This window comes from Neopsephotus bourkii, unplaced genomic scaffold, assembly GCF_033783945.1.
Source record: "Neopsephotus bourkii isolate Nb327-2 ecotype Australia unplaced genomic scaffold, CSIRO-AGI_Nbou_v1 NB_53, whole genome shotgun sequence".
Taxonomy (NCBI): Eukaryota; Metazoa; Chordata; class Aves; order Psittaciformes; family Psittacidae; genus Neopsephotus; species Neopsephotus bourkii.
The window spans coordinates 13,138,490-13,163,510 of NW_026900570.1; the positions used below are offsets into that span (position 1 = coordinate 13,138,490).

Consider the following 25,021-nt stretch of genomic DNA (forward strand, 5'->3'; position numbering starts at 1 on the left):
ATATACTCATTTCACAGCTATGTTATAGTTAATTGACTGATGTTTAGTTACCTGCAGTGCTAAGAAATTGCTTCCTATTTCTTCAGGGTAAAGTTGACTTAACTTCTGTTTCCAGCAATCAGAGTAATTCCTCCTTTGCCAGCCAGACACATCAGTACTGTAGGACCTGCGCTCGGCAAGAAAGCCACTTCACAACCTCCTCCTCAATCATTCGCATCAGCTGGGCTCCTGAAGAATTGTATTTTATCTCAGTCTTGGTTTTCATCTTGGTAAACAACTCTTTGCCTCTCTTCATTTTCTTTCTAGTATGCCAGTCGTCTCCCTGCAGTACAGCTAGTAGGATTATCAGAGCCTGTTCTTCTGAACTTAATATGTTAGCAGTAATAAAAGGGTACGTGATCTAACTTTACCTCTGAGAATACCAGTGCAACTGAATGCTGCACAACAGCAGAGAGCCCCCAGGGAAAGGGGTGTTAGGCTGGAGCACTTCTCCCAGCTGGGACAGGGAGCCTGTGGACACAGCTACCTCCTCACAAAAGAGGGACACGGTGCTTTGGTTTGACAAGGGCAAAATGTCCCAAGCAGTGAGCGAGCTCCAATGTCATGACTCTGGTGTCATATCCTATTTCTCCTACAAGGGGAAGTCTGCTCCGTCTGTGCAACACTACTGCAGAAGATAAAAAGGGAGAGAAAGTAACAATGATCCGTCTCATCAGGCTCCAAGAAGCACACAGAATTGCCTGGGGTGAAGGCAAGAATAAGCAACGTCAGCACAGAAAGGTGTTACACAAGGTTTAAGCTTATTCAGATGTAGAGCCTTTGTCTCTCTAATGAATAAATACATGACCCAAGACAATTTAATTCCGACTGTTTTGTATTTCTTACAAAAACTTCTCAAACAATGTGGTGACTCACAGGTGAGCTCTCCACTGACAACATACAATGACATCATATTAGTTATCTCCCTTTACAAACTGTAAGTCTGCACTGGGATAGACAATTACGTCTCATAATATAGCACACACCTTTACATGCAGTGTAGCTGAGGAGAGGGAACAGGCAGTAAGTACCAACAATGACAGGTTCTCTTCACTGCAAAGGAAAATGTTGTTAACCACTAATTGGTAACATATGTTAACTGCGTACACATGTATCCCAATAATCTGATTTCCAAGACTGATCTGCAAAAGTATAACTTTGTAATTTATTCAATTTTATTTATGATTTTCATGCCTTTGCTTTAATCTTTCATAATTAACACAACAAGGTCCAATGATAAATTCACACTTTTCCCGTTTTTGCTTTTTGCTGCCATTAAAAGACGCTACTTCAAGACTGCAGCTGAATGATACCTAAACCCTTTTACCAGCTGGTGAAAATTCTGGGCAGCTGGAAGGAAAGAAGTATCAAAATCTCTTTGAGACAAGATGACAATATTACTTATATGCCCCCATTTTAGTTTTATAAGCTCATATAAATCCTCTCTCACAGCAGAGAGTAATGCAGGAATGCCCTTGGAAGAGGGCATTGGGTAAGCAAAGTATGAGTTTGAAGCCCATGAGTAGTATTCATTCTGTACTTTTAGTCTGCTTTTTTGCAAGGAGTCTTGCAAAGTAATTCTTGTAATAGTGGAAACCAAGAATAGCTGGATCCTGCTAGAGAAGCTCTAGGCAGAGCTTTCCTCTGTGCAGGACTATGGGGGGAAACCTAAGCGCAGAAGATGGTCTGAGGAATGGAAATTAGGACAGAGGACTTTACAGGTCTGACATAACTTGAAACATCTATGTCAAATCTGAATAGTTTTCAAAAGAAGTGCCTAAATGCAATCAGAAAATACAGGTTGAATACCACAATTAGGGGGTAAAATGCTACAGGCAGTCATTATCTACCACTTTCTTTTCTCAGCCATCAAAGAAAGTAATTTGTTTGTTTTTCCCTGCCCTGCAAGGAAAAGACTGGGTGGTCTTCCTACTTTAAGAGCCTAAGAAATATTCCTCTCTAGGCCAAGGCCACACCGAACCTCCAGGGCATCATGAGGTCCTTTTCAACACTGTCTTACACTGTACTTGATTTTAGTCACAGACATTAAGACTGTGGCAGTACTTTGCAAATCATCACTAAATACCTTTTCTTCATAGCTCCATGCAAATCTCAGGAGTGCTTCCAAGACATGAATAAAGCCTCGGTTGTTGAAAAGTAGCATGTTTTCAGTTCCTCAGCTGTCTTCATCAGCATGGGACTGCCATGCTGCAGGGATTCTTTATTTGGTTAAAGACTAATTCCTCTTCATGTTGTGGTTGTCACCAGTTGTAAGAATATAGCAGCTTTATTCCATATATGATAAGTAACTGTGAATTTTGACAGGGTGACATCTCAATAAAATACAAACATAAAAACTTGGCCCCTTGCAGACAACTTTAAATCATCCACCTTCTATTTTTTAAATAAAACAGCTAGCATGTTGCTACACATTCAGACTTTAAAAAATCAACTAAAAAATTTTGTGTCTTCAGCCCTGTCTCAAATAACATACATCTGATAATACCTATGCTCAAAGCCAGGCCATTTAAAGTCTAAGTTGTTTGCATACTAAAAATCCTAAGTCATAGAGTGTTCAGTGTTGCAATTCAGCTTCCTTTTGCAGCAAAAGGAAGCTAGGAGAAAATGGGGCAGGAACCAGGCTGAAAAGCTTTCTGAAAGCTGCAGCTGCAGCCAACAGCTGAAATTTAAAATCAGACATTATTTTCTCTCGTCATCTTGTGGGCTCTGCCACAGTTTTCAATAAACCACAAATTCAGCCACAGAGGCACTATCACTTGTAATTTTCTTTTGCTGATGGAGCTAAAATAAGAACCAGAAACACTTCCCCGACTTCAGAAAGCAGCGTATGTCACTCCACAATAGACTCTTGACACGTTCCATGTAGACAGTGTGTTAGGCAAGTAGCAAACCCCAAATGTGGTCCTGTGAAATTAATAATTTCATGTTGCAGAGAGAACCTCAAACACAAGATCATATGGGCTGAGGAAAGCAGAAGCAAGAACTGCATTTCCATTTCCCAAACCAGTGAGCTAGCATGTGATAGCCAGCAGATACAGTTCCCTTGGATTTCCACAGGGCATGTGGCAACATCCCTTGGTAAAGAAAGAAACAAAGAGGGGAGATACTCCTATTGATAAAAAAATTGATTAAAGATATTAAAGATGCTATAGGAACAACAGCCAAATTCCCCAGGGGATGGAGATTACCAATGACATCACAGAGAAAGCATTGGTCCAGGCAGCCCTCATCATTAGTGAGATGGAAAAGAGGGCCTAAGTGAGGTGGCAGAGCTTCCTGAGAACATTACAGTATTCAGTGAAGTAAAGACAAGGGCTGATTCTGAAGAAGAAACTTCACAAGATTCGCTGACTAGCTGGTAAAGTGACAGATGAAATCTCATGTAGATAAATGTAAAGTGATGGACTTTAACTTTGAACAGACTATTACCACTCAGAAAGAGAGTTTGAAGTTATAACCATTTTATGAAAATTTAAGCTCAGTGCTCATTAGTGATTAAAAAACCAAACAGATATTAGAAAATGCTAGGAAAAGAAGAGTGTACAAATCCACAGCCTACCCACATTTTGAATATTGCATGCAGTTTTAATTCACTCCAGGTCAAAAAAGATATAGCAGAAGAAGAAATGTTAAGAAAAAGGCAGCATGGATGATCAAAGTTATGGAACAGTTTCTGTACAAGGAACAACTAAATTATGTAGGAGTCTCCATTCTGAAAACAGATGACTCAAACATCTGTTTGAGGTCTATAAACATAAGAGACAGGGAGAAGCTGAATAGAAAAAGACTGTTCATTGTCTCTCTCAATACAGACTGTAGGGTCATCAAATGAAACAGGTAGGCTAATGACTCAAAAGTACATAGATGTGAATATAATTTTACAGATCACTATGTAACTGATGGTAAGCTGGGGAGCTTCTTGCTGAGACATTGCAGTTGCTGAGTTTAAAAAATAAAAGAACAAGTTAATGGAAAAAAAATCCATTAAGCACTGTTAAAAAAAGGGATATAATCCTTGTTTTATTTAAAGTAATCTCCTAATCATATATTGCTGGGATCTGGGAGGATATTCCAGAAGTATCACTATGTACTCTCCCTGATCTTGTATTCTTCCCTAGGTAACCATCATTTAGAGACAGGTTGTTGGGCCGGACCTCTGGTCTGACCTGCTACAACTGCTTTTACACTTGACAAAGTATGAGAAGCCCTAATGCTGATAGAAACACTTTGTCATACGTTATAAACATAAAGAAACAGAAGCACTTACATTACAACAGAAAAGTAACAAGCCCAGATGTAATCAAAACACTGCTGTGTAGTGAGAATCATACAGACATCTCTTCCTGGAGTGAGGATATGGGAGAGAATGAATGGCATACAATATGTTAAGTCATATCATCTCATCTATTGTAAAAATGGCCTTAAACATTTGTCTACACAGGGAAGTTAGTGTACTGAAACCTAAAGAATGAATTTGCAGTGCTTCAGCTATTCCACAGAGGTGGCAGACAATGCAGGGTAAATCTTACATGGCATCAGCATCTAAAGCTCTGGCTACCACCAAGTGTCAGAATGCTATTAAACCTTTTGTGCTAGGGATCTGTACAGCTTTGGGGGCTGAGATCATCTTTTCTCCCTTATTAATCCCCCATTATCGAGACGCCATGCTGGAGGACTTTAGGTGCCATGACTCAGGCTGAAGCAGAGAGAGGCACCAAGCACCCCTCACCCTTCCCCATCCTTCTGTAATACAGGATAGAGAGTAAGGGCAGGTAAGGCTGTGCAGATCAGTGCATGGTACTCCACAGTGTAGTACTGGGATCTGGCAGCAGCAGGATCTTTTGCAATTTGCTTATTTAGAAGCAGGAGATCTGAATATCTGTCCACACTACCACACACAACCTCCCCATGAAGGCATCATGATGTCACATGATTTGTCCTTGTAGTTCTTTGGAATTTGCCTTTACTATTTCCTTCCCTTGCTGTGGGTGTTTAACCACCTCCCTGCTTTCCTATTCCAAGAAAACAGGAGAGCTGCCTTTTTTTTTTTCTTTTAGTCAAGAGATTTTTCAAGGGCAAAGAATAATACACCTTTTATTAAGCAGCTATGCACAGTAAGAAACTTTTTACTAGCAATTTCTCAAGGAATGTTATGACTGGCTGACTTGAAAGAGGCCTATGCAGAATCTCATTAGAGTTTCAAGTACTTTAGAAAGCAGTTCTTACTGAATTATCAAACTTCCAGAAAAGTAATGGCAGTTTCATTCCTGAGATTATGTACTTCTGTGCTAACTGCAGAAACATATCGGACTAGTAATGAGCATCGTGCACTTGGAGGTACCGCAGTAACAGGGAGCTGCTGGGAAAGGTTAGAGAAGACTCTCCATAAACATTTTATTTGCATGATTAAATACTGTTTTTCAAAGTGATGCACATATGATATACAGTGATGTACCTCAGTAACTCTTGATCCAGAAACTCTGAAGTGGTTAAAAGAACAGACCAGACACAAAAGCTTCATGGGTATGGAGTACATACAGTTCACAACACCTGGCATAAGCAGTCGTTGCATACTGGTATTTAGACAGAGCAGCCAAGTCTGTCCCCTGTTGCTGACAAAGGCCCCTGCATACAAACTTGGAAAGGTGGCTGCAGGCTGGCAGAAGCGCTGCTTGTTCTAGAGCTGTTTTATCTGCAATACTGACACTGCAAGCAAGTGAAAATCGGAGTGCTACTTTCTAGCTGATGGGACTTCTCCTTAGATACCACCAAAGAATCCCAGAGCTTCCTTCTTCTGAAGGGAAGGCAGCCTGCCACACCTCACCAAGTCTCAGCTGTAAAAGTACAAAAATACATCAAACTAGCGTCAGCTATGTACCTAGGTGAAACAGGAACCTGCTGCAGGTTACTCATCCCACTCATTCTAGACACCTATTATAGGACGGGGTATCTCTCCATAACTGGAAAGCAGGATACACATTATTCTAAATGCCCAGCGCTTATAAGGCCAGTGTTACAGGAGATGACTCTCACACACAGGCAGAGCAGAACACAGATTGTTCAGAGGGCAGCTCTCCATTGGAGGCAGTGGCGGTCTCTTGAAAACATCTGCACAAACATTTTTTGGATGGTACCACATTTCCTTAGTTCTGAGAATAAAATATTTTTTGGTTTTATTTGGAAAAACATGTACTATCTACACATGGAAACATCTTATAATACTCTTTAGCATTTCCACAATGTTTTAGACAGTGGGTGATTCCCATGTAGACTGTTTTCCTCAAGAGCCAAGCATATATTTAGTCCTAAATTTTAGACTTGTGTTCCACATTCTCTGTATGAAGACTTTCCTATTTCTATTTTTGCCCAGCACTTTTTGTCATACTGTTTTGCTGCCAGCAGACTAGACAATCAGTTTCTTGAACATGTCTCTCTTGAAACAAACCTATTCAGCTCCGACTGTATTCTAAGGAGACTCTCACTATCATAAAATGCTGTTTTACAAGGCTAAGGACTGTCTGTCTTTCCTTTGCACTACATTTCTGTTTGCAATTCCATACCAGATGGAGTTGTTGCATGACTCCTGGCCAGCCTTTGAAAACCAAAGCATGAATCCTGCTCTTAAACTTCTGTCCGTAACACTTCATGAATGCTTGCTGTGGCTGTGCCAAAAGAGCTGCAAACAGCACTTCCTTCTACACTTTGACCCCAATCCATGTAGACACATCGTGGCATCCACACCGGGCTCTGCTGAGCAGCGCCAGGATCTCAGGTCTGTGCAACATATGGCACCACACAGAGAAGGTAACACTTCGTCCTCTCACGCAAACACACACACAGAGGCTGTGACTGCCTGCTTAGCTCTTTCTTCTCTCATCTTTTGGCTTGTCTTCTTCAACATATTTTGCTGACAACTTATCTTACTTTGCTCCATATAGCCCCTTTTATTCCCCCACAAAACACAGGAATAAAAACTATGCCAGTATGTAAAAGGTTGAAGTTTCAAAGCTGTTAGTAGCTGGACAGAATGGATAGTTGGACTGTTGAGAGGCAGCGAGTTGGGCTGGGGGTTTACAACAGACAGAGGCAGTTCAGCATCAGTGTGACTACCTACAGGGAAAGCGAGCAGCCACCTCCTGCAGGCATTGAAGCTGCTGTTCCTTAAAGTACACAGTCCAGCAGGATGAGAGGGAAATCGCTTCCTGTCTTGCTATTTTGTCTTAAGACTTGTCCTAGGTTTTCACTTTGTGGTCATCAGACGCCTATGCTCAATGTCCTGCCAATGAAATACATGCAATTTCTGCAAAACTAAACAAACAGTTTCTTACCATGGAAAGTCCCAAAGCACTGAGAAAATACATTGATCTCCACCCATTGTCTGTTTCAAAACTTCCTTTGCAGCTTCAAGTTACAGCCCTCTAATGAAAGTGTGGGGAAATCAGATGAACAGAGAAACCAGACTTTGCCAATAGAGATATTAACAACATGCAAACCACTCCTTTTTTTTTAAGATTTTTTTTCTTTTTTAAGATGTTTTTAAAATAATTTGCCTCTCCTCCTCAGTGAAACAAAATGAGCTCTGAAAGAAAAATATGAAGAAGCATGTCCTGTGCACTCCCTATGTCTGGTAATGGCGGGAGCTGTGCCATAGGCAGTGGGCAGGCTTCGCCTCCCAGGTAATTAAGGAAAGTGCTGTGCACAAACCCACGACTGAAGTCACATCATAGCAGATTGCTAATGGAAGATCCCTGTCTGAGAAAAAAGTCCAAAAACTTCATCAGGCCTGGATAAGTAAAGTTAAAGTTATCTTAGATGCTGTTTGGGAAACCTCAAACTGTGATCTTCTAGTTCTCCATAAGGAAGGCATGAAACAACTTAAAATCTCTGGTGCTGCCTCTAAGACCTTATTTGTTCTCAGAGGGAAGCCTCAGACATCTGGCTTTCACCACAGCCCCAGAACTGGCTAGACCACAAGAGAATCTGCAGCAAACCAATGTAATTAGACTGATTAACCACTAAAACTCTACTTAAGATCTCAAAATAGGTCTTATGTGGAAGGTGGTACATTTTACTCTGTAAAAACTCATGACACTTGTTTTTGTAGTTACACTGATGATGCATGGAGGCATGCATGCTTGGCACTTTGTTCACTCACTGCAATGTCATCAGTATGAACTGCTAAGTTCTGAAGAAAAACTAAACTTTTATAATTGTGTTTTAGTTGCTGGGGTTGATGCCTGGTTGGTGATAAAAACAAAACGAAACAAACATAAAACCACCGAATACCAGCTGTGATGCTGGAAGAATTTTGAACTGCTCATATAAAATACCTGCACATGGGAAATTCTGCTTTGCTTCTTAACATTACTGCATTTTTTTTCCCAGGAATGGGGCTAGATGTAGACCCCAAGAAAATATTAGCATTGCCTATGGAAAGAAAAATACCAATGAATATATAGCTGATATATATATGTATATAAAAGAAAAAGAAAAAAAAGGAAGAAATATTAAACTTGGCAAAGTCTTTACACATATTAGATAAAAGTCTTAGAAAACAGATGCTCCTTCTTACCAGCAGCCAAGATCTTCTAATAGCCCTACAACTTGTTAATCAACTAACATATGGTACCGCTTTAGGAAAACACACCATTCTGGTTTTGCATTTACATGGTCTGTTTCCTACAGAACTATTGTCAAGATTTAGCCATTATACTATAACCTAGTAATCTTTATCCTTATACCTTAAATTAATCAATAAGCACAGAAATAAAAAGAGAATCGATTTAAATCTAAACAGTAAGCAAAACTAATTTTCACATGGTTTCCAATGATGGATGAATTTCCTCATATAATGATGAACCTCACCAGTCTGTAAAAAAATCACAGTTTGCTGCAAAACTACAACCTAAACAGTCTGATTACTTTGACTTAAAAAGCCCCTGAAAACCTCATACATTAAGTGTTTTGGGCAAAACTAAACTGTCAAGGCAAAGGTTAATGTGGCTTTGTAATACCTGCAAAAGGCGGTTCCCACATATGCATAACTTTATTAATGAGTTTTACTTTCTTACTTTCTTACTGTCTCCTAAAAAACACTATAATTTACTTACAGACAATGTACTTCTAAACACATGCTAGGTTAAAAAAAAAAAGTAATTAAGGTTTCTTTTTTAATGGACTCTCTGCACTTAACGTAAGTTTTAAACCAGTATTACTTTGCTGCCGTGCTCTTTCTCAGTCTGCCACTGCCTTCATTTACGCATACTACCAATGCTATTAAGCCCAATGGTTTTGCAACTGCAGACAGGTATGGTTTGGCTGCTGTGGTTCTTTCTGCAGGGCCACTGCCACTCTGGCAGCCCTGCATGTGCCAGCACTGGCAATGGTCCATTAAAGCTGGGGGGTACCAGGTGCTGTGCGCTTTGCAGCAAGCGGCACGAGTATTTTGTTGTGTCACCCCATAGACATGGTGACATCCAAATAGCTGTGGTCACAATGTGGAAGGGAACAACTGTCTCTGCCCAGACGTGGAAACTGTAAGCAAGAACAATGAGATTTGGTACAGAAAGTCTATAAAGCAGTAAAGCTTGTGGAGAAAGCTTATGGGGGGGCATTTCTGGTTTATGTTTACTATTTAAATTAAAGATAGGCAGTTTTGAATATATATGGCCTATACAGATTCTGCCTTTTTTTGAGGCCTTTAGGAGGGCTTGGGTTTTGGCTGGGTTTTAATGCTTGTACCCACAGACGCAGATGTAGCACAGTTTAAAAAGCACTTTCAAAGTACTGTCATATGGAAGCTTGTTTAGAAGTACAAAAAGAATTGCCTTACTATGCCACTTCTCAACACTTGGAATGACAATGGATGCAGTTCTATTTAAAATAAGAGATAACTGGAAAATTTCTGAATAGCTGAAACACACTAAAAGCACTCAAGGTTTACAGACAAATTACCAATTTTCTGTCAGGATTTCTAAAGGCAGCATAAAAATGAAAGTAAAGCATGTCAATTCCTGAAACTTCCTAAGTTACAATTTAGAAGTTGAAATCTGAGCTTTCACTTCCACGAAATACAAAGGCCCAAAGTTAGAGCACGAGAAAGTGATGCAAGAAAAGCAAAGTAGAGAAAATGCAGCAACCTTTAGTTATTTGACAGGTTTCAAAACTTTATAGATTTCTATAGATAGGCTGGAAACAATCTGACATTCTCAATTTATTCATAATTAAACTTTGAGCTATCCCATACATATACACCTGTATGCACAAACACATAGAGCTACACCTTTGTGTTTCACAGTGTATCTCTCTTTCTCTATATTGCTTACCATCAATTAAATTATAAACTCTACCAAAACGTGCAAGACTTTCTTGTACAGCATGTGTTGTAACAACAGTCCACTGAATTCTGGTATGGGTTTCAGGCTACTACTCATAATAAAATAAATGATACTTTAAAATGGATTGCAGAAATCGTCTCTCAGTTAAATATTTAATTTTCATTTAAAAGTAGCAATAATCTTCTTGAATTGATGAATGAATGAAATGGATAGCTTCACATCTTGGTGTGCACATCTCACAGACATCTGTAAGAAATCCAGAGCAGGTGATACCGCCTGTGGAAGATAAGAGTGAAACAAAGTCTCCTCCTGGCCAAATCCCAAAGCAGAACATAGGATGGGACAAGACACTCAATGCCGGAATGTGTCTACCCTTAAAGCTAGCACCTATGTGACAGGGACAGTGTGTGAGGGTGGCACACCTGGGTGTACAAGCAGCTTCATGAGCAAACTAATTTCACACCTGCAGCAACATTTTCGGCCTGAAAAGGGTTGCAAAGAACAAAAAGAACACCTTGATGGATTATCTGGTGGAAGATGTTTCTTCCATCTCCAGGTTCTGGGTTTTTTTTTTTTTTTTTGGTTGTTTTTGTTTTGGTTTGGTTTTTTAATGAATTATTTTCCGTTTAATTTTGCTGCCCGAAAGTTTAAGGAAGTCCCTCATTTGCTTAACAACCCCCAGCTCCTAGGGGCAGAAAAAAAGAGAACAAATGTGGATTTTCAACCGCTTAAGACTTACAGGGTGCAGAGCCCCTTTGGCATTTATCTACCAGCTCCTACAAGAAGCCCAAGAGCAGCAGTGGGATTGCCAGTCACTGGAATAAAGACAAGTTCCCGAGGAGCACTCAGGGAGGTATGGACCCTGCCTGACCTGGCTGAGAGCCTGTGCATTGCCTCACTTCACCCAAGCTGCCTCCTCACCGAGCCAGCTCCGTGGGGGATGAGCAGGGGCAAGGGGACTTGAGGAGCACAAAGGCTCTCATCTCTCCTGCCCACAGCCTCCAGTGCCGCCTGCTTCCAGCATGACAGCAAGGGTTTCAGGATAGAACTACAGAATTAGGTATTCCTTCAACACCTCTCTACTTTCGATTAAGGTGAAGAAGTGCATCTAGACAAACACTCTCATTCTAATATGCTCATCCAGTATATCTACCTCTGCCTTGAGGGAGGTCTGGATTGCCTTGCTATTGATATTTAAACAGAGCCCTTGATTCTAAATTGTTGATGGAAGTACCCTACAGCAACGTGAAACATCTGAAAAGATAAGAACATTACAGATGCATGGACGGGCAACATTACCTCTCTCTCTTAATCCAAGCTTCTGGATAATGAAATGCACTGCTAATGTCTCTCATCAGTTTAGGCTGACGCTTTGTCATACAAAGAGTAGCTGATCTGCTATTGTTTTATTTTCTAACTGAACATTTCACACTTGCTATATCACCAAATTAGTATCTGCAGAGTTCAAAACAATACACAATACCCACATTTTCCCCCACCTCTTAACAAAGCAGATAAACTGTACTATGCAATACAGACAATGAAATTTGGAGATAATAACAAGATGCATGAAATCAAAACTTCATATAATTTTTTAACTTACTGAACTATTCTCCTCCTCCAGCAAAGCGTTCTGCACCAGCTACTAGCAACAAGAAGGGGATTTCCTCCTCCTCAGACTATTCTTGAAATAGATTGCAGTAAGTCTTCCTTTCCAACCTCAGCCTTCAACAGCAAAAGGAAGCAACTCTCAATCTACAGGCAGGAACAACCTCAGGAACCAAAAAAAAAAATCCCAAACAACCAACCCCCTCCCCAGATTTTAGCTACCGCTTTATTAAAGTTCAACACAGCCATTTAAGAAAGAAGATCTCTGTGAACTGTTTTTAAATTGAAGACTTCTTAATGCAGAAAACTAAATCACAGCGTAATGCTCACTTGCCTGGCCTCTCAAGTCCGGAAAGCTCTTTGTTAAGATCACTTACAGCAAGGAAACAAGTTTTCACTCTCTCTGCATGTGTATTTTTATACGTCCATTTGTAAATAAACCAGTGACACTTTATGGAGGTCAGTAGTGGACAGACTGCTTTTGGTGTGAATGTTAAACGAAATTTTCTACATCAGCCCCACACAGCCTGGCAAGATCTGGGAATTCACACCATATGATAGGGCAAACAGAAAAAACCACCACCAACAGAAAGGCTCAGGTGCTAACAGCCTCCTGACAACTTTACTCCAAGCAGCTACCATTAATAGGAAAGGAAAAGGCAAAATATTTACTAAGTGGCTGTATAAATGTGCACTGCACAGCATGGAACAATCTGTTTTGAAGACCTCAATTAAATGGAAGCCAAATCAATAGCTAAACCATATGCTAGATCTTGAGATCAGCATCGTCTACAGCAATGATAAAAGGTGGCATTAGCCCACTTATCAGACTGCTGAGTTGAGTGACTGAGAAAATAGAGGGGTCCTCCATTTGGGGTTTGTTTGGATTTTTATTTGTTTTGGTTTTTAGACAGTGTTCTCTGTATCTTGTTTATTTCCTCATCCTGCACCAGACCTCTTCACCTCTTCAAGGTTGAGGAAAGGGGCTTTGTACAGCAGCTCATGAGACTCCCTCTTAGAGTTCCCTCTGTATCAAGGGATTTTGGCAAAGAGAGGTTGGTGCTCTGGTCCTAGCTAAAGCAACCTTAGCATCACTTACAATCTGAAGAAGGGTGGATGGCCAGAATTGTCCCTGTGTAGTCCACGCTTTTGCCCTGGGATTTGATAATGGAGCTTGAAAGCTCTGCTGTGCTGAGCTTGAAACAGCCTTCCCAGGAGTCTTCTATGGAGACTGTTGACAAAAAAGTTCTCCACCAGAGTTTCAGTAGCACTGGATGGGTAATCACGTGTCTCCTCAATATGTCATATCACACTTAGATTTGCCATCTTAGCAGGGTTTGGGTTGGAAGGGACCTTAAAGATCATCAAGCTCCAACCCCCTTTCCATGGGCAGGGACACCTTCCACAAGACCATGTTACTCCTATCTTTTTTTAACTTTGCTATAGGCTTGAGAAACAGAAAAAACATGATCTAGCCAGAAGAATTGTAACAGCATGACAGAATCATCACCTTCCATAAAAAGCAAGAGACGAAGAAAGTCCTTCCTGAGGAGAGGACATACCTTACCCTGCCCCAAATCAATTTAGGACAATCTGATCCACTATCAGGAAGACCAAAGTGCTCTGGACTTCTCTATGGAGGTTTTATTGGCTGCATTCAGGAGCCCAGGCTGGTCATGCAGGCACTGAAGTTAGACGACCAAAAGTCATCTTTCAGATTAACAGACTGAACTATAATTAATCCCTGACCCAAAGCCTCAATGTAACAAAATGGCTTTTCACAATAGAGAAATGCAAATTATGGGCAGATGCTCCATCAGTGCAAAAGAATGATCACAAACTGAAAACAGAAACTTGGAAAAACAAAGCATGCAGGAAATCCAGAAAGAACAGCGTTTGGGTCAACGAGACAAAGGAAAAAAGCTGAAATTGAAAGATACTCTCTATTGGGAAAAGTATGAAGAAACACAGGAAAAATATTTCCACAAATTATTTGGCAAAGAAATCCCCCATTAGGAAGCAGGGAAATAAAATTAAGCATGCTTCTGGGAGAAACGCAGAGGGAGGCATTAGATGGTTCATGGCTACCTGCCATTGATTAGCAGTGAGTGCTCCTACCATATAGGCAGAATATACTGAATATACTGAAATCCTGTCCTGGGAAAGCATGTGACAATACTTTAATTAACACTGGCAATGCTTGCACCTCCCAAAATGTCAATAACATTTGTTACAGACCTATTCAGTTGATGGTAATTTTTATTTCATATGAGAAAATGGAGTGCTGTCTCAGACTAATTATGTTTCCATACCAAAATCGAGGTTTATCTAACTGCCAGACTAAGTGCGAACAGATGCTATCTTGATTTCACATTTAAAATCCAAGACCGTGGTTTCCAAAGTAAGGTCCCTAGCTCCATAGGGTCTGTTGCAGGTTACTCAGGACTCTGCAAAATTTCAGTCTTACTTTACAAAGCCCAGGAAGTATCTTTTGGGAATAAATAGAGTGCAGTTACCCTTCCTAAGCCATGGACCTTGCCCATGATTGGAAGAGAGATGGAAGGACGGTAATGGCAGGACCTAGTAATGGGCTGCATCCACAGTTTGCATGAAATTGCTCTTTAGTGCTGAATGCAGTTTCCTGATTATGAATTTACAGAAGGTTTGTTTGCTGCTGCTAACGCTTTATTCTGTTTTAATTAAAACCATTACTGACTGTAGCCGCTCCTTGTCAGAGTCACCCTGGAGAGAGCTAGGATGTAGGTGGGGAGAAGCAGCCATTGCCAGCCCCATACACCGCAGCTCAAATGGAGACTCAGAATTTCATCCCAGTTCTTCTGGAAACTTGGTGTGTCCCTGTTTTGCCTTAATTAATTTCTAAAAAGTACTGGTGTAACCTCTGACAAACTGCTAGGGCCACGCCTGCATGTTTTGCCATAGCTGCTACAGAAGTATCCTTTCATAACCTTGCACATCTCAAGAACAGTCCTTTGAACAACCCACTGTGATGCATTTCACAAGGGTCACATGCCAGTATCACTGGGGAGACTTTTTTCAATGATGCAACTAATGCCTTTACCTCAGTTACACCATTAGTTTATTAGTTATGTTAATGCTTATAACTAATGCTTATATTTCTGGGTTTGACAGTCCTTAGGACACAGCAAAATTTTTGCACAAATTTAATTCCATCTTCCAGATAACCTGCCTATGATGGACTGGCATCACAAGGGGCAGGTAAGTAGATCTGATGCTGAAGACATTAAAGACTCGTTATGACAAAGGCTTCTGAGTGTCAGTGACAACATTCACTCCTGTGTCCTCAAAAGGAGGTTTCTAAGATTAGAAGCTTTTTAGAGTCATTTGACTTAAATTCTTGCTCTCAGCTGGCTGTCCCTGCAACAAAGGACAAAGTACGGCCACTATTAACTGACACAGGAGCTGCACAGTACTTGGAATACTTCTGAGAAAGAAAGGAAAGAAAAAACTTGTAACTTAAGAGCCTGCCAGAATAGAATAAAGAGAATTCCATCAGTGGGTTCAAGAGAAAGCAAAAGCCAAATGCTGCTTTAGACTGGTGATAGCTGAAGTAGAACAAAGCATCAGAGAGACAGGAGACAGGGAAGCTGGTTTATTAAAACACAATAAAATGAAAATTCATTACAGTGAAAAAGAAGAGCGTCCCTCTAAAGTCTACAAGACTATTAGGAGGATATTTCTGTAATATAATTGTTTTACTGTGTTAATATACCTTATTAAAAATAAGGAACATTGACTACCATCAGGATAAAGCTCAGTAGTAAATGTATGACCCTATAATACAAATTACAGATAAACAAGTGACTACTGAAACTTCTGTAAAATGCATGTGTGCTTTCTCTCAGAGGAGGCACTCAGAGCTATGGAGAGTTTTCAAATGTGAGGGACAAGCTGAATGCACACGACACCAGACTATCCTACCTAGCCAGCTGCAAAAGCAAATCTCGGTTAATATATTATTATTATTACATGGAGTTTGCAGTGCTGTTACACACATGCTAAGAGTGTTGCAAGTATTTAATGCTCAAAGCCATGAATTTACCTTGTGTGTGCGCAAAAATACAATTGGAAAATGCATGGCTCCATTTATGCTGTCTTCTTTTGCCTCTACTACAAATTGGAGAAAGAAAAAAAAGATTGCTCTAAATAGAAATATGTTATCAGAGTTTGGAAGCAGACCTCGGAGAAAGCAACTCACATCTTGAAGGGAGCAAAATCCAACTAGTAAGAAGTGAAGGAAGAAGCAGCCACAAACATCTAAAAATAGAAAGTCCAGTAGGAAGTTCCCCTACAGTGATTTAATCTGCTATTGTACTCAGATCCTGGCATTGCGAGTTCACATCTACAAGAAGCTATCATCTTTAATACATCATCTCCTTCCTACCGTTCTTTAAAGCAAAGAAGCTGATTAAACATCCTGCCACACTCTGGTAACCTTAACGGTACATTTCTTCATTTTGCACTGTAAAAGGTCAGTCACATGTTAAATTGCTCTTCTTAGTGTGAATTTACACTGAGCACAGGAGTAAGTCAATAAGGGCTGTACTTCAGTCTTTCCAACAAACCAAGCACTAACAAGTAGTAGATGGCATCTCATTTCACAGAGATGTTAAAAATTCAACTATTTCTCACTCTTTTTAAAAGTCTGACTTTTACATTTGCTTAGTGAAGCTCCAGATTAACTAGTGTGGGAAGTATTTTGCTAGCATATGAGTATCTCTCAAAGCACTAGAAAAGCAAACACCATTGCCCTTCTTTTGCAAAGCAAGTAAGAATCTTTAAGGTTATGGCTTTATAGTTCCTTAAAGTGTAAGTTTAAAATCCAGAAAAAAAGTTTTAAAGGTTTTAATGAAAAGAAGAAAACCAACAATACAAATTTTAAAATATTAAACATTTAGCATATATTACCATTTATTTTCTTTAAGACCTGATATTTCTACATACACACCCCTATGAACAGCTGAACTACTGACTGGAAGAAGGTAATTTCTATGCAACTGCCAAAATCTTGTTTCAAAAAAATGTAAGACTTGGTCTTTTATTTTATGGGAAATACAGCTGTGGGGTCTGTGAAGAGCAGTTTTTGAGATCCTTGCTGCTGCCTGACAGCTTTTGTGCTTTTGGGTACCTGTTGAAGTTGGTGGGAAAATACGTCTTTTAAAAGCACAAGTTTGGAGCTTTTGCTGGATGTTACTTTCCATGTGGGACATCAAGGGATGTCTCTTTTAACCACCATCCTTTCAAACACTTCCCTCTCATTCTCATGAAAATAAAAACACACAAGTCACTTCTCCAGACTGTCATGACAGCACATGGAGTCAAGAAAACAGAGAGGAATGAGGGAGGATATTTCCTAATACTTCCCTACACAGATAAACAGGCTAGCCATAACCATTTCCACCCTTGCAGTACAGGAGATGTTTCAAGTGGTAACAGTAGATGCTCTTTGCACAGTAGGAATGCTACTATTCTGGCTAAGGAAAGGAGCAATAGACCGAACAGTTTTCCAATATGCCCCTTAAGAATGAAAACCAATCTGTTTTTTGAGTCAGAGACTGGCAAATCTGTGAGTTTGATTGCACACTGCTGCTGTCTGGGACAAGGGGTTGGACTGGACACAGGAGTCCTCCCTCTAGCTGTGGACCCCTAAACAAAAGCAAGATGCCAGCACTTCAGAGCAGCCCTAAGGCCAGGCACATGGACTGAGGAGCTCCAGCAGCCCCTGGCATCATCCCTACCTCCCAGCCCAGGGGGGCTGCAGCTGCGTAACTCGCTCCAGGGCTGTGAGGCATTCTGCACTGCTACATGTCAGGTGTTCTGTAGATTAAAACTATGGCATATTCTGCAGCATCGCCAGAGTCACCCAGTACAGCCTGCAGTATAATAGTGGTTAGTGGACATCCATGCTCTGAGCTTCACAGAATCTGTCAAATGAAAACAAAAGGCTGACCTTCACAGCAACACCCTTGGTTTTATGTACTTCAAGTACAGTGATCTAGAGAGTAAATGGATGGTCTCCATATCACACTGGAGTACATTAGCTGTGCTCTCCTACCTGCATTGCAAGTTTATCCAAAACCTTTAAACTACCCTCCCCCTTCCCTTCTCATTAGGCTTTAAAACAATATTAGGCACCATGCTTTGGTGCACAGTTGGATTGTCCCCTTGGTATATGTGACAATAAGAAAAGGACAGGCAATTATTTACAGCTATCCACAGTTAACTGCACACAGAACTCCTGATTACAGAGCAAGCGTAAACCCCATCCTCACAGGATGAAAAGGCAATATATCACCATCTGAATACACAATGTACTTACTGCTTTTGGTATTTACATTTGATAAACTTTGAATCTGATAATACAACATAAATATTCTATTAATACAATGCTTATATAGAATTTCCTATATTTTTCTTTAGTATACAAAGAAAACAATACTATATTGTGAAAGATCTGGCCAAGATACTGCTGGAGCATCAAATCCCCTATTGTTTCACAAAATGATGCACAGAACTCCTAGTGTACTGCCTCACTGCATTTCATTCTGTGCAACACACACACCCACTGCCCAAAGAAACTGGGCACACACATACCAGGTACAGAGGTGATCGTGCAGACTGACAGCACCCCTGGTAACTCCCCCACAGGATGAGAATGGAGGGGGTCTACAAGAGCCCATCAAAGGGCAACCACCTTTCCAGAGGTAAAAAATGAAGCAAACTAGCCATGTAAGAGCGGGTCAGCTTTGCAGGAGTCACCTGCAGGAGTAGGGCCGACCTAACCTATGCAGCTTGTCCCCACCCAGCACCACAGTGGTTTTCTGCAATGGAGGAGCCTCAATGTGGAAGAGAAATTAGATTACTATTTTTTTTTTTTTAATTCTGGCTCCCAAGACACAAGCCATGGCCTAATGAACTTTAACCTGGCATAAGGTGGCAATGCTACTGCGAGAAGACATCTTGTTCCCTCAACCACTCAGTTCCTATCCCTGTCCCCAGAAACTTCTGCACAGCCACACACAGAACTGTGACAGCTCAGGGATGTGACCCTTCTGAAATTAACCTTCTTTTTTAAAGGTTAATAAAAAGAAAAAACAACAACAAAAAACCTCCCCCCAAAAAAACAGACTCAAAAAACAAACCAAAACCAAGGCAACAGCAACAACAAAACTCAACGACTCATCTCTTTTTCTGTTGTTTTGGGTTAGTGGTTTCACTGAAAAACATAACTCACACTGAGACTCTATTAGAAAGAAGGAAATGATTGCAAATTGGGTTAAATACTAAAATAGTGAATTGCTAAAAATATTATCCCCTATACTTTGTTGGAAAGCTAACCACAATTTTCTCCACCAGTTCCACTGGCAATGTGGATAATTTTTAATGCTTTTAAGTTAATTTAAATTTTCTTTGATATTGCACCTGTTGGGACACTTAGTAGGTGTGCTGAATGTAAGGCACAGAAGATAATTACTTTGCTCTACTTGGCAGATGTAGCCTATAGGTATGCTGGTCTCGCTACATCCAATCTCGTATAATCTCAAAAGCAAAGTGGTCCTGAACACACTCAAGTCTGACTTAGAGCTTCTACTCCCCACAAAAATGCAACCACTTCTGATGCACCATATGGGAGGAATCCTGTGTCAGCAACACTGTACAATAGTTTTTCAGAAGAAGAATGAAGAACAAGTTCTCTGCTTGAAACCAAAGAGAGTTTTAGCCTATAAAAGTATGCAACACATTATTATCCATACTGGAACGAAGGCAGGATATCAGTACTCAAGTGTTATGGGAACTTTAGTGGTGAAGGATCAGGGATTCGATCTGATGTCCAAGCAAAATGCCAGTTATAGTACTCACAATGCCATCAGACAGACAATGCAGTTTTGCTGAGAAACTATTAATCTAATGTTATGGAAGCAAAATATTCAGCTATGAGATTCCATTATACTTGGAGCCTTTGACCCTGGTTTATCCTGGAGTTCAAGCCCTGATAATCTATGTGCTTGAATCTCATCTTGGTGGATAATGGAAAATTCTGCTCCATTTCCTCTGGGACTTCATGCTCATTAGTCACAGCATACCAATTAAAAGCTTTGTTAGAAAACCAGAGGAATGTGACACAGCACATGTACAAACCAGGAAGCTTCATTCACGTATAACATGGATGAATGGCTCTGTATGGAAAGCCAAGCATCGCATTAGCAGGTCGTGTGCATCAGCAAGCAAGATCAACAAAGACGTGCAAGAATTTTTAAGTCAGCACTCTCAGTAAGCAGCGGATTTTCACTTTGAACAATGAGAGTTACAGTATTTTGCACACCCCTCACCTTCTTTCTCATCAAAGGTAATATAAAATGTTTTAAAGTTGTGTTTTCTTGCACTGTTTGACAATCATCTAGTAGGAAATTGCTAAACATCACTACCAGCTACTGACCAGATTCTTTTCCTAACCAGCAGAGGTGAAGCTGGGGTTAGTGCCCTGGCAAGCTACTCATGAACTAGAATAACAGCCATTTTCAAAAGGGATTATTGCCACTATGAACCACTGTCAAGTATCTGTAACAGCAATTCTCAATTAAGGAAAGAATAGGACTCAGCGTCTGCACTCTGATCATGCAGTTAATAACTGACTCCGCCTCAATCAAAACTAAAGTGGGATTTAGCATGCGGATTTATTTTTGCAACAGTTCTTGTAACCATTCTATGTTAAGTCATTTATTATAGAACTTGAAAAATAATGGTCAGCTATAGCTGTAAAAAAAAGTTGATTTGTTACATTTTATTAACCCTTAGTTCTATTCCAGCATTTTCCCAGTGAGCCAGCTGCTCCCAGGAGGTTTTAGGGTTAACAACTCCCATCAACAGCATGCCATAAACCCAGAAGAGGCAATAGCTCTACCTTTCAACTTATATTTTCATTTCTACATTTCAAATGCAGCATAATGGTGATGTTTAGCATATTTCTCATATTATAGACAGACTACTTTGTAAAATAGTCCATCTGTGACAGGAATGATGACATTATGAAAACTGCAGCATGAGCAATGCATCACAGAGGAGAAGACATTTTTGAAGGATAAGAGGGTCTTATAGCCACTTGGAAAAACCTTTAGGGAGGGATTTGGGACACACTGCAGCAAAGTCCTTGTCAAGGGCAGCAGACCCTCTTTGCCTCCACCATCCCTGCATCCCCTCATGCCCCAGTGAAGCCCTTGCACATCATCTGCCCCTGTTTGGCACCTCCCTGCTCCCACCCATCTCTGTTGTTGCTCAGAAAACTGTCTCAAGGAATCCATCCAGTGAAAAACTAACCTAGTAATACAAACCCAGAAATAAATCCTTGGGTGACTAGCTCTCAGCTGGACCTTATTAATGTGAAGGCACTGGCTAGATGACAACAGTCCCCACTTAACCAGCTCCAATAGCAACATCTGGACTGGAGTCCCATTTGCACACACACAGCTACGGCACCTCCCGTGCCCTGATGGGGACCACAACTCTTCACTGCACAGAATCTAGCTGAAAACTCAGTGTTTTCCTGCCCTTTTTTTTTGCCAGCACACTGCTACATCCTTTACCCTCAGTGATGGCAACCCATGTAACGAGGCCGTGAGCCAAGGTGGTGGCCACATCCCCAGCACTGTTGCAGCCCCCATTCTGTCCCAGGGATCCAGGTCCTGGGAAGGGACAGGGAAAGCCCCTGCCCTTTATCATCCCAGCACAATGCCAGGGGGCAGCTAGGGGGAAGGAGGGGAGAAATAGTCTTCTGCTTCCTAACCTCAGCATCACCAAAAATTGTTGGCTATGGGCACTGGTCCCATCAAGGATAGGAAAAGTCAAACTTTTCTCTGAAAAGCTTCCTCTTACAGAAATCTTAACTGGATCTCCTTTATTTTAACTACAAGTAATTGTGGCTCAATTTGGGAGCCCTTAAACTGAACAATTTGCTTGTATTTTAGGCAGAAAATGTCCCTTTGGGCAAACCCGCCCCCCCCCATAGTTTAAGAATCCTTGCTGTCAGGAGTGGTGGCACTGTGGTGCCTTCCTGAAGGACTGGGCTCAGCTGGGCTTAGGGGACTTCTCAGGCTGGGCTGACAGTATGTCCACCACCACAGATGACAGCCCCACCATATCACAGGCTCTGGCTACCTATGGTGTGTTACACATGACAGACGCCAGGGAGAATCTCATGTCAACTTGTGAAGAGGAGGACATCTCCTTCCTCCTCAGGTGTCAGAGGAATGGTATGCAACAAAGCCAATGACAATTCAAAGGGAAGCTAAGCAAAGTAAAATATGTTGACAAGATGGGTCCTTCTCCTTCTCCAGACCCACCTAGCCACAACTGACACTTTCTTTTAGAAAGGCTGTGGTTTTCCTTACATTTAGGTCCAGTATGAAGCTGCTCAATGGTGTACTTAGTGAAGGTAGAAAGACAACATGAAAAATGAAATAACAAATAGCTAGCTTCTTTGCATGAATTCAAACAAATGGATTAAAGCTGCTCAGATCTCCTATTTTTTCTGTCAGTTTTCACAGAGCTTGTATTACAGATCCACATCCTCCTTGGGACATGAGAGGAGGAAACAGCAGAAGCTTCTGAAAATACACTGTGGTATTTTGAACCTAAAGAGCTAAAAAGTTTTTCAATTAAGCACATCCCTGCTCCCTTCCCCAGTGAAATCCAAAATAAATTTTGAACTCTTCATTTGCTTTTTGGATTTTGAGCATTTCAGTTATAGGAAGGTAATAGTTCCACAATTATGTAACTCTCATGTTTCTTTTTTTCCCGAAATCAGAGGTTTAAATCCACTTGTAGGATTCCAGGAGCCCAGGAGCTGGGACACCAAGAAAATCAAAACGTGGAAAAAGACATGAGATTTTTTTTCTGTCAACACTGAAGATGTCTTACTTAAAGCAATATATTTATGGGTTCACAGTCATACTAAAGTAAATTAATAAAAAAAGTAATAAAAAATATTTCCTTGCCCAAATATCTGTTACTCTGAATCAGTCTGATGGCTGCTAACACACCATGCTAGTATTAAGTAGATGCAGGAAGGCAATTTTCTCTTAATGTTCATCAGGGCAGGTCACACACAGTAACTCTCTAAAGCAAAGTATCTGCTCTTTTATGGCTCTATTTTTTCATGTTACCTTTCTACTTTGTGTTTGATTGATACAGCTGCAAGTAAAAATAAGACCATTATCTTGAGATAGCTGTAGTCTCATTCAATGACACATTAAACAGATTTCATTTTAAATGGAATTTTACATTAGTGCAAGCCAAAATAACAAAAAACCTACTAGTAACATGTGCCCATCCCTCTAATCATCTGCTTAATAAAAAAGTGGAAAGAAATTACTCACAAATGAGTGGAACAGAACTTCAGGATAAAACCCGCTGGTTCAGATACCTGCTTACAGCCCATACAAAAAATTTTACTAATAAAAAATAAGAATACGTGTGTCTAGATAGACAGGTTGAACTAACTTAGCCATTTTCATCATCAGAAAGGTGGAAACAAGTCCCAGTACAGAAAGCATAAGTTAAACTAATGAATTGGTAAAATAATTCTTCCTGTACAGGGAAAGTATTTCACATTTTATCTACAGTAACAAAAGGAAAAAGAGGAAGTACTTACTTGCAATTTTCTTGTTAAAATAATCCAGAACTTCCAGTTAGTAAACAAATACAAAGCACCTGAGAGTTACTTTGAGACTTTTTTTTCCTTAGGGGATAGTGGAAATCTTTTGAACTTCTTCACATTACATTTCTCATCATATCCCATTCTAGCTTAAAAAAATATTTTTTAAAAAGGCTTTTATTTAAAAATATATATATTTTTTTAAGGATAAAAAATTTAACCCATCAGAATCTCCCTGAGCCTTTGAAGGGGTCCCTTGCACTCCTAGTGACATTTATCGTCACCTAGCTCATGCTATGTTACAGCAGGGTGAGGTCATCTGAAGGAAAATGAACCAGGCTCTGAAGTTGTGTGTGCTAAAGGATTTCCTGCTGCAGCCTCCCTGCTAAGGCACAGATTCAAAGGGTGAGGAGCTGACTGGCTCGGCATGTCCATTAGCAGGCATCCAGAGCATAAGCGCAGCAATGAAGGGGTGTTATTGCTGTCCTGGTGTGCTATCCCCAGTCCTATGTGATGCTCATCCCTAATGCTAAAGGAACATTTTCTACCATCTAATGTTTTCACATTTGGAAATTTGTCATTTTTCTGATCAGATTTCAGTTTAAAAAAACACATAAATGTATTTGTATTGCACCTAGAGTCTGTGCTTAGCTGTTTGTTTCTCTTTTTCTTGTCCACAGACATCTGTCCTTCCCCTCTATCCTTATCTAAGATAAGCAGCTTCAGTTTACACATACAAACCTTGCAAAAGCATGGTCTGGAAAATTAATTCTTGAAAGGATTAATATTTTTTTTTCCCTTCCATCACAAATATGTTTCTCCTCCTGGTGACAACATGTTTCACTTTGCAAACAGAAGGGGCAGTGCCTGCTCTGGCATACAGGAACATTTCTCTTCCGTGCAAGGAAAGCTGCACACAGCTCAGCACAGGAATAACTCTAATCGCCACACTAACATGGTTTGTCATATTGATGTGGCTGGAAGTAAACAAAACAATTCCTCTTACAAAAAAAAAAAAGAAAAAAGAAAAAAGAAAAGGCTTCTGCAGGCATTGTCATACTTTCAGGAAGAGCTATTTCTGTTCTGTAGTCATTGCAATACCAGCCTGGCCATTGGAAAATGAAGGAAATTTCTACCACTCACTCACTTTGACTGGCTTTTAAATGCTTTTCCTTTATGCTTTGCACAGCACTGAAATTACATGCAAAGGCTTGTCCTTCAAATACCTTATGCAAACCACGGGGAAAAACCTCTCCTTGCCTGCCTTTCAGTTCTTGGTGCAGTGCAATGGAAACCCTTTCAAGGAGGGCTCCCATGATTCTGTCTT

General features: G+C 40.4%; 1 protein-coding gene across 13 annotated transcripts in view; it reads right to left on the reverse strand.

The window, feature by feature from the left end:
* KIAA1217 (KIAA1217 ortholog) overlaps positions 1-25,021 on the reverse strand; it is a 371,859-nt gene that overhangs the window by 185,599 nt on the left and 161,239 nt on the right. The window contains exon 1 of one of the 13 annotated variants that reach the window (XM_061351581.1): positions 12,001-12,131. The exons of the other annotated variants lie outside the window; for them this stretch is intronic. The gene's annotated coding sequence lies outside the window, so the exon portion shown is untranslated. Of the gene's footprint in view, positions 1-12,000; positions 12,132-25,021 lie in introns of those variants that run through there. 13 annotated transcript variants of the gene reach the window in all.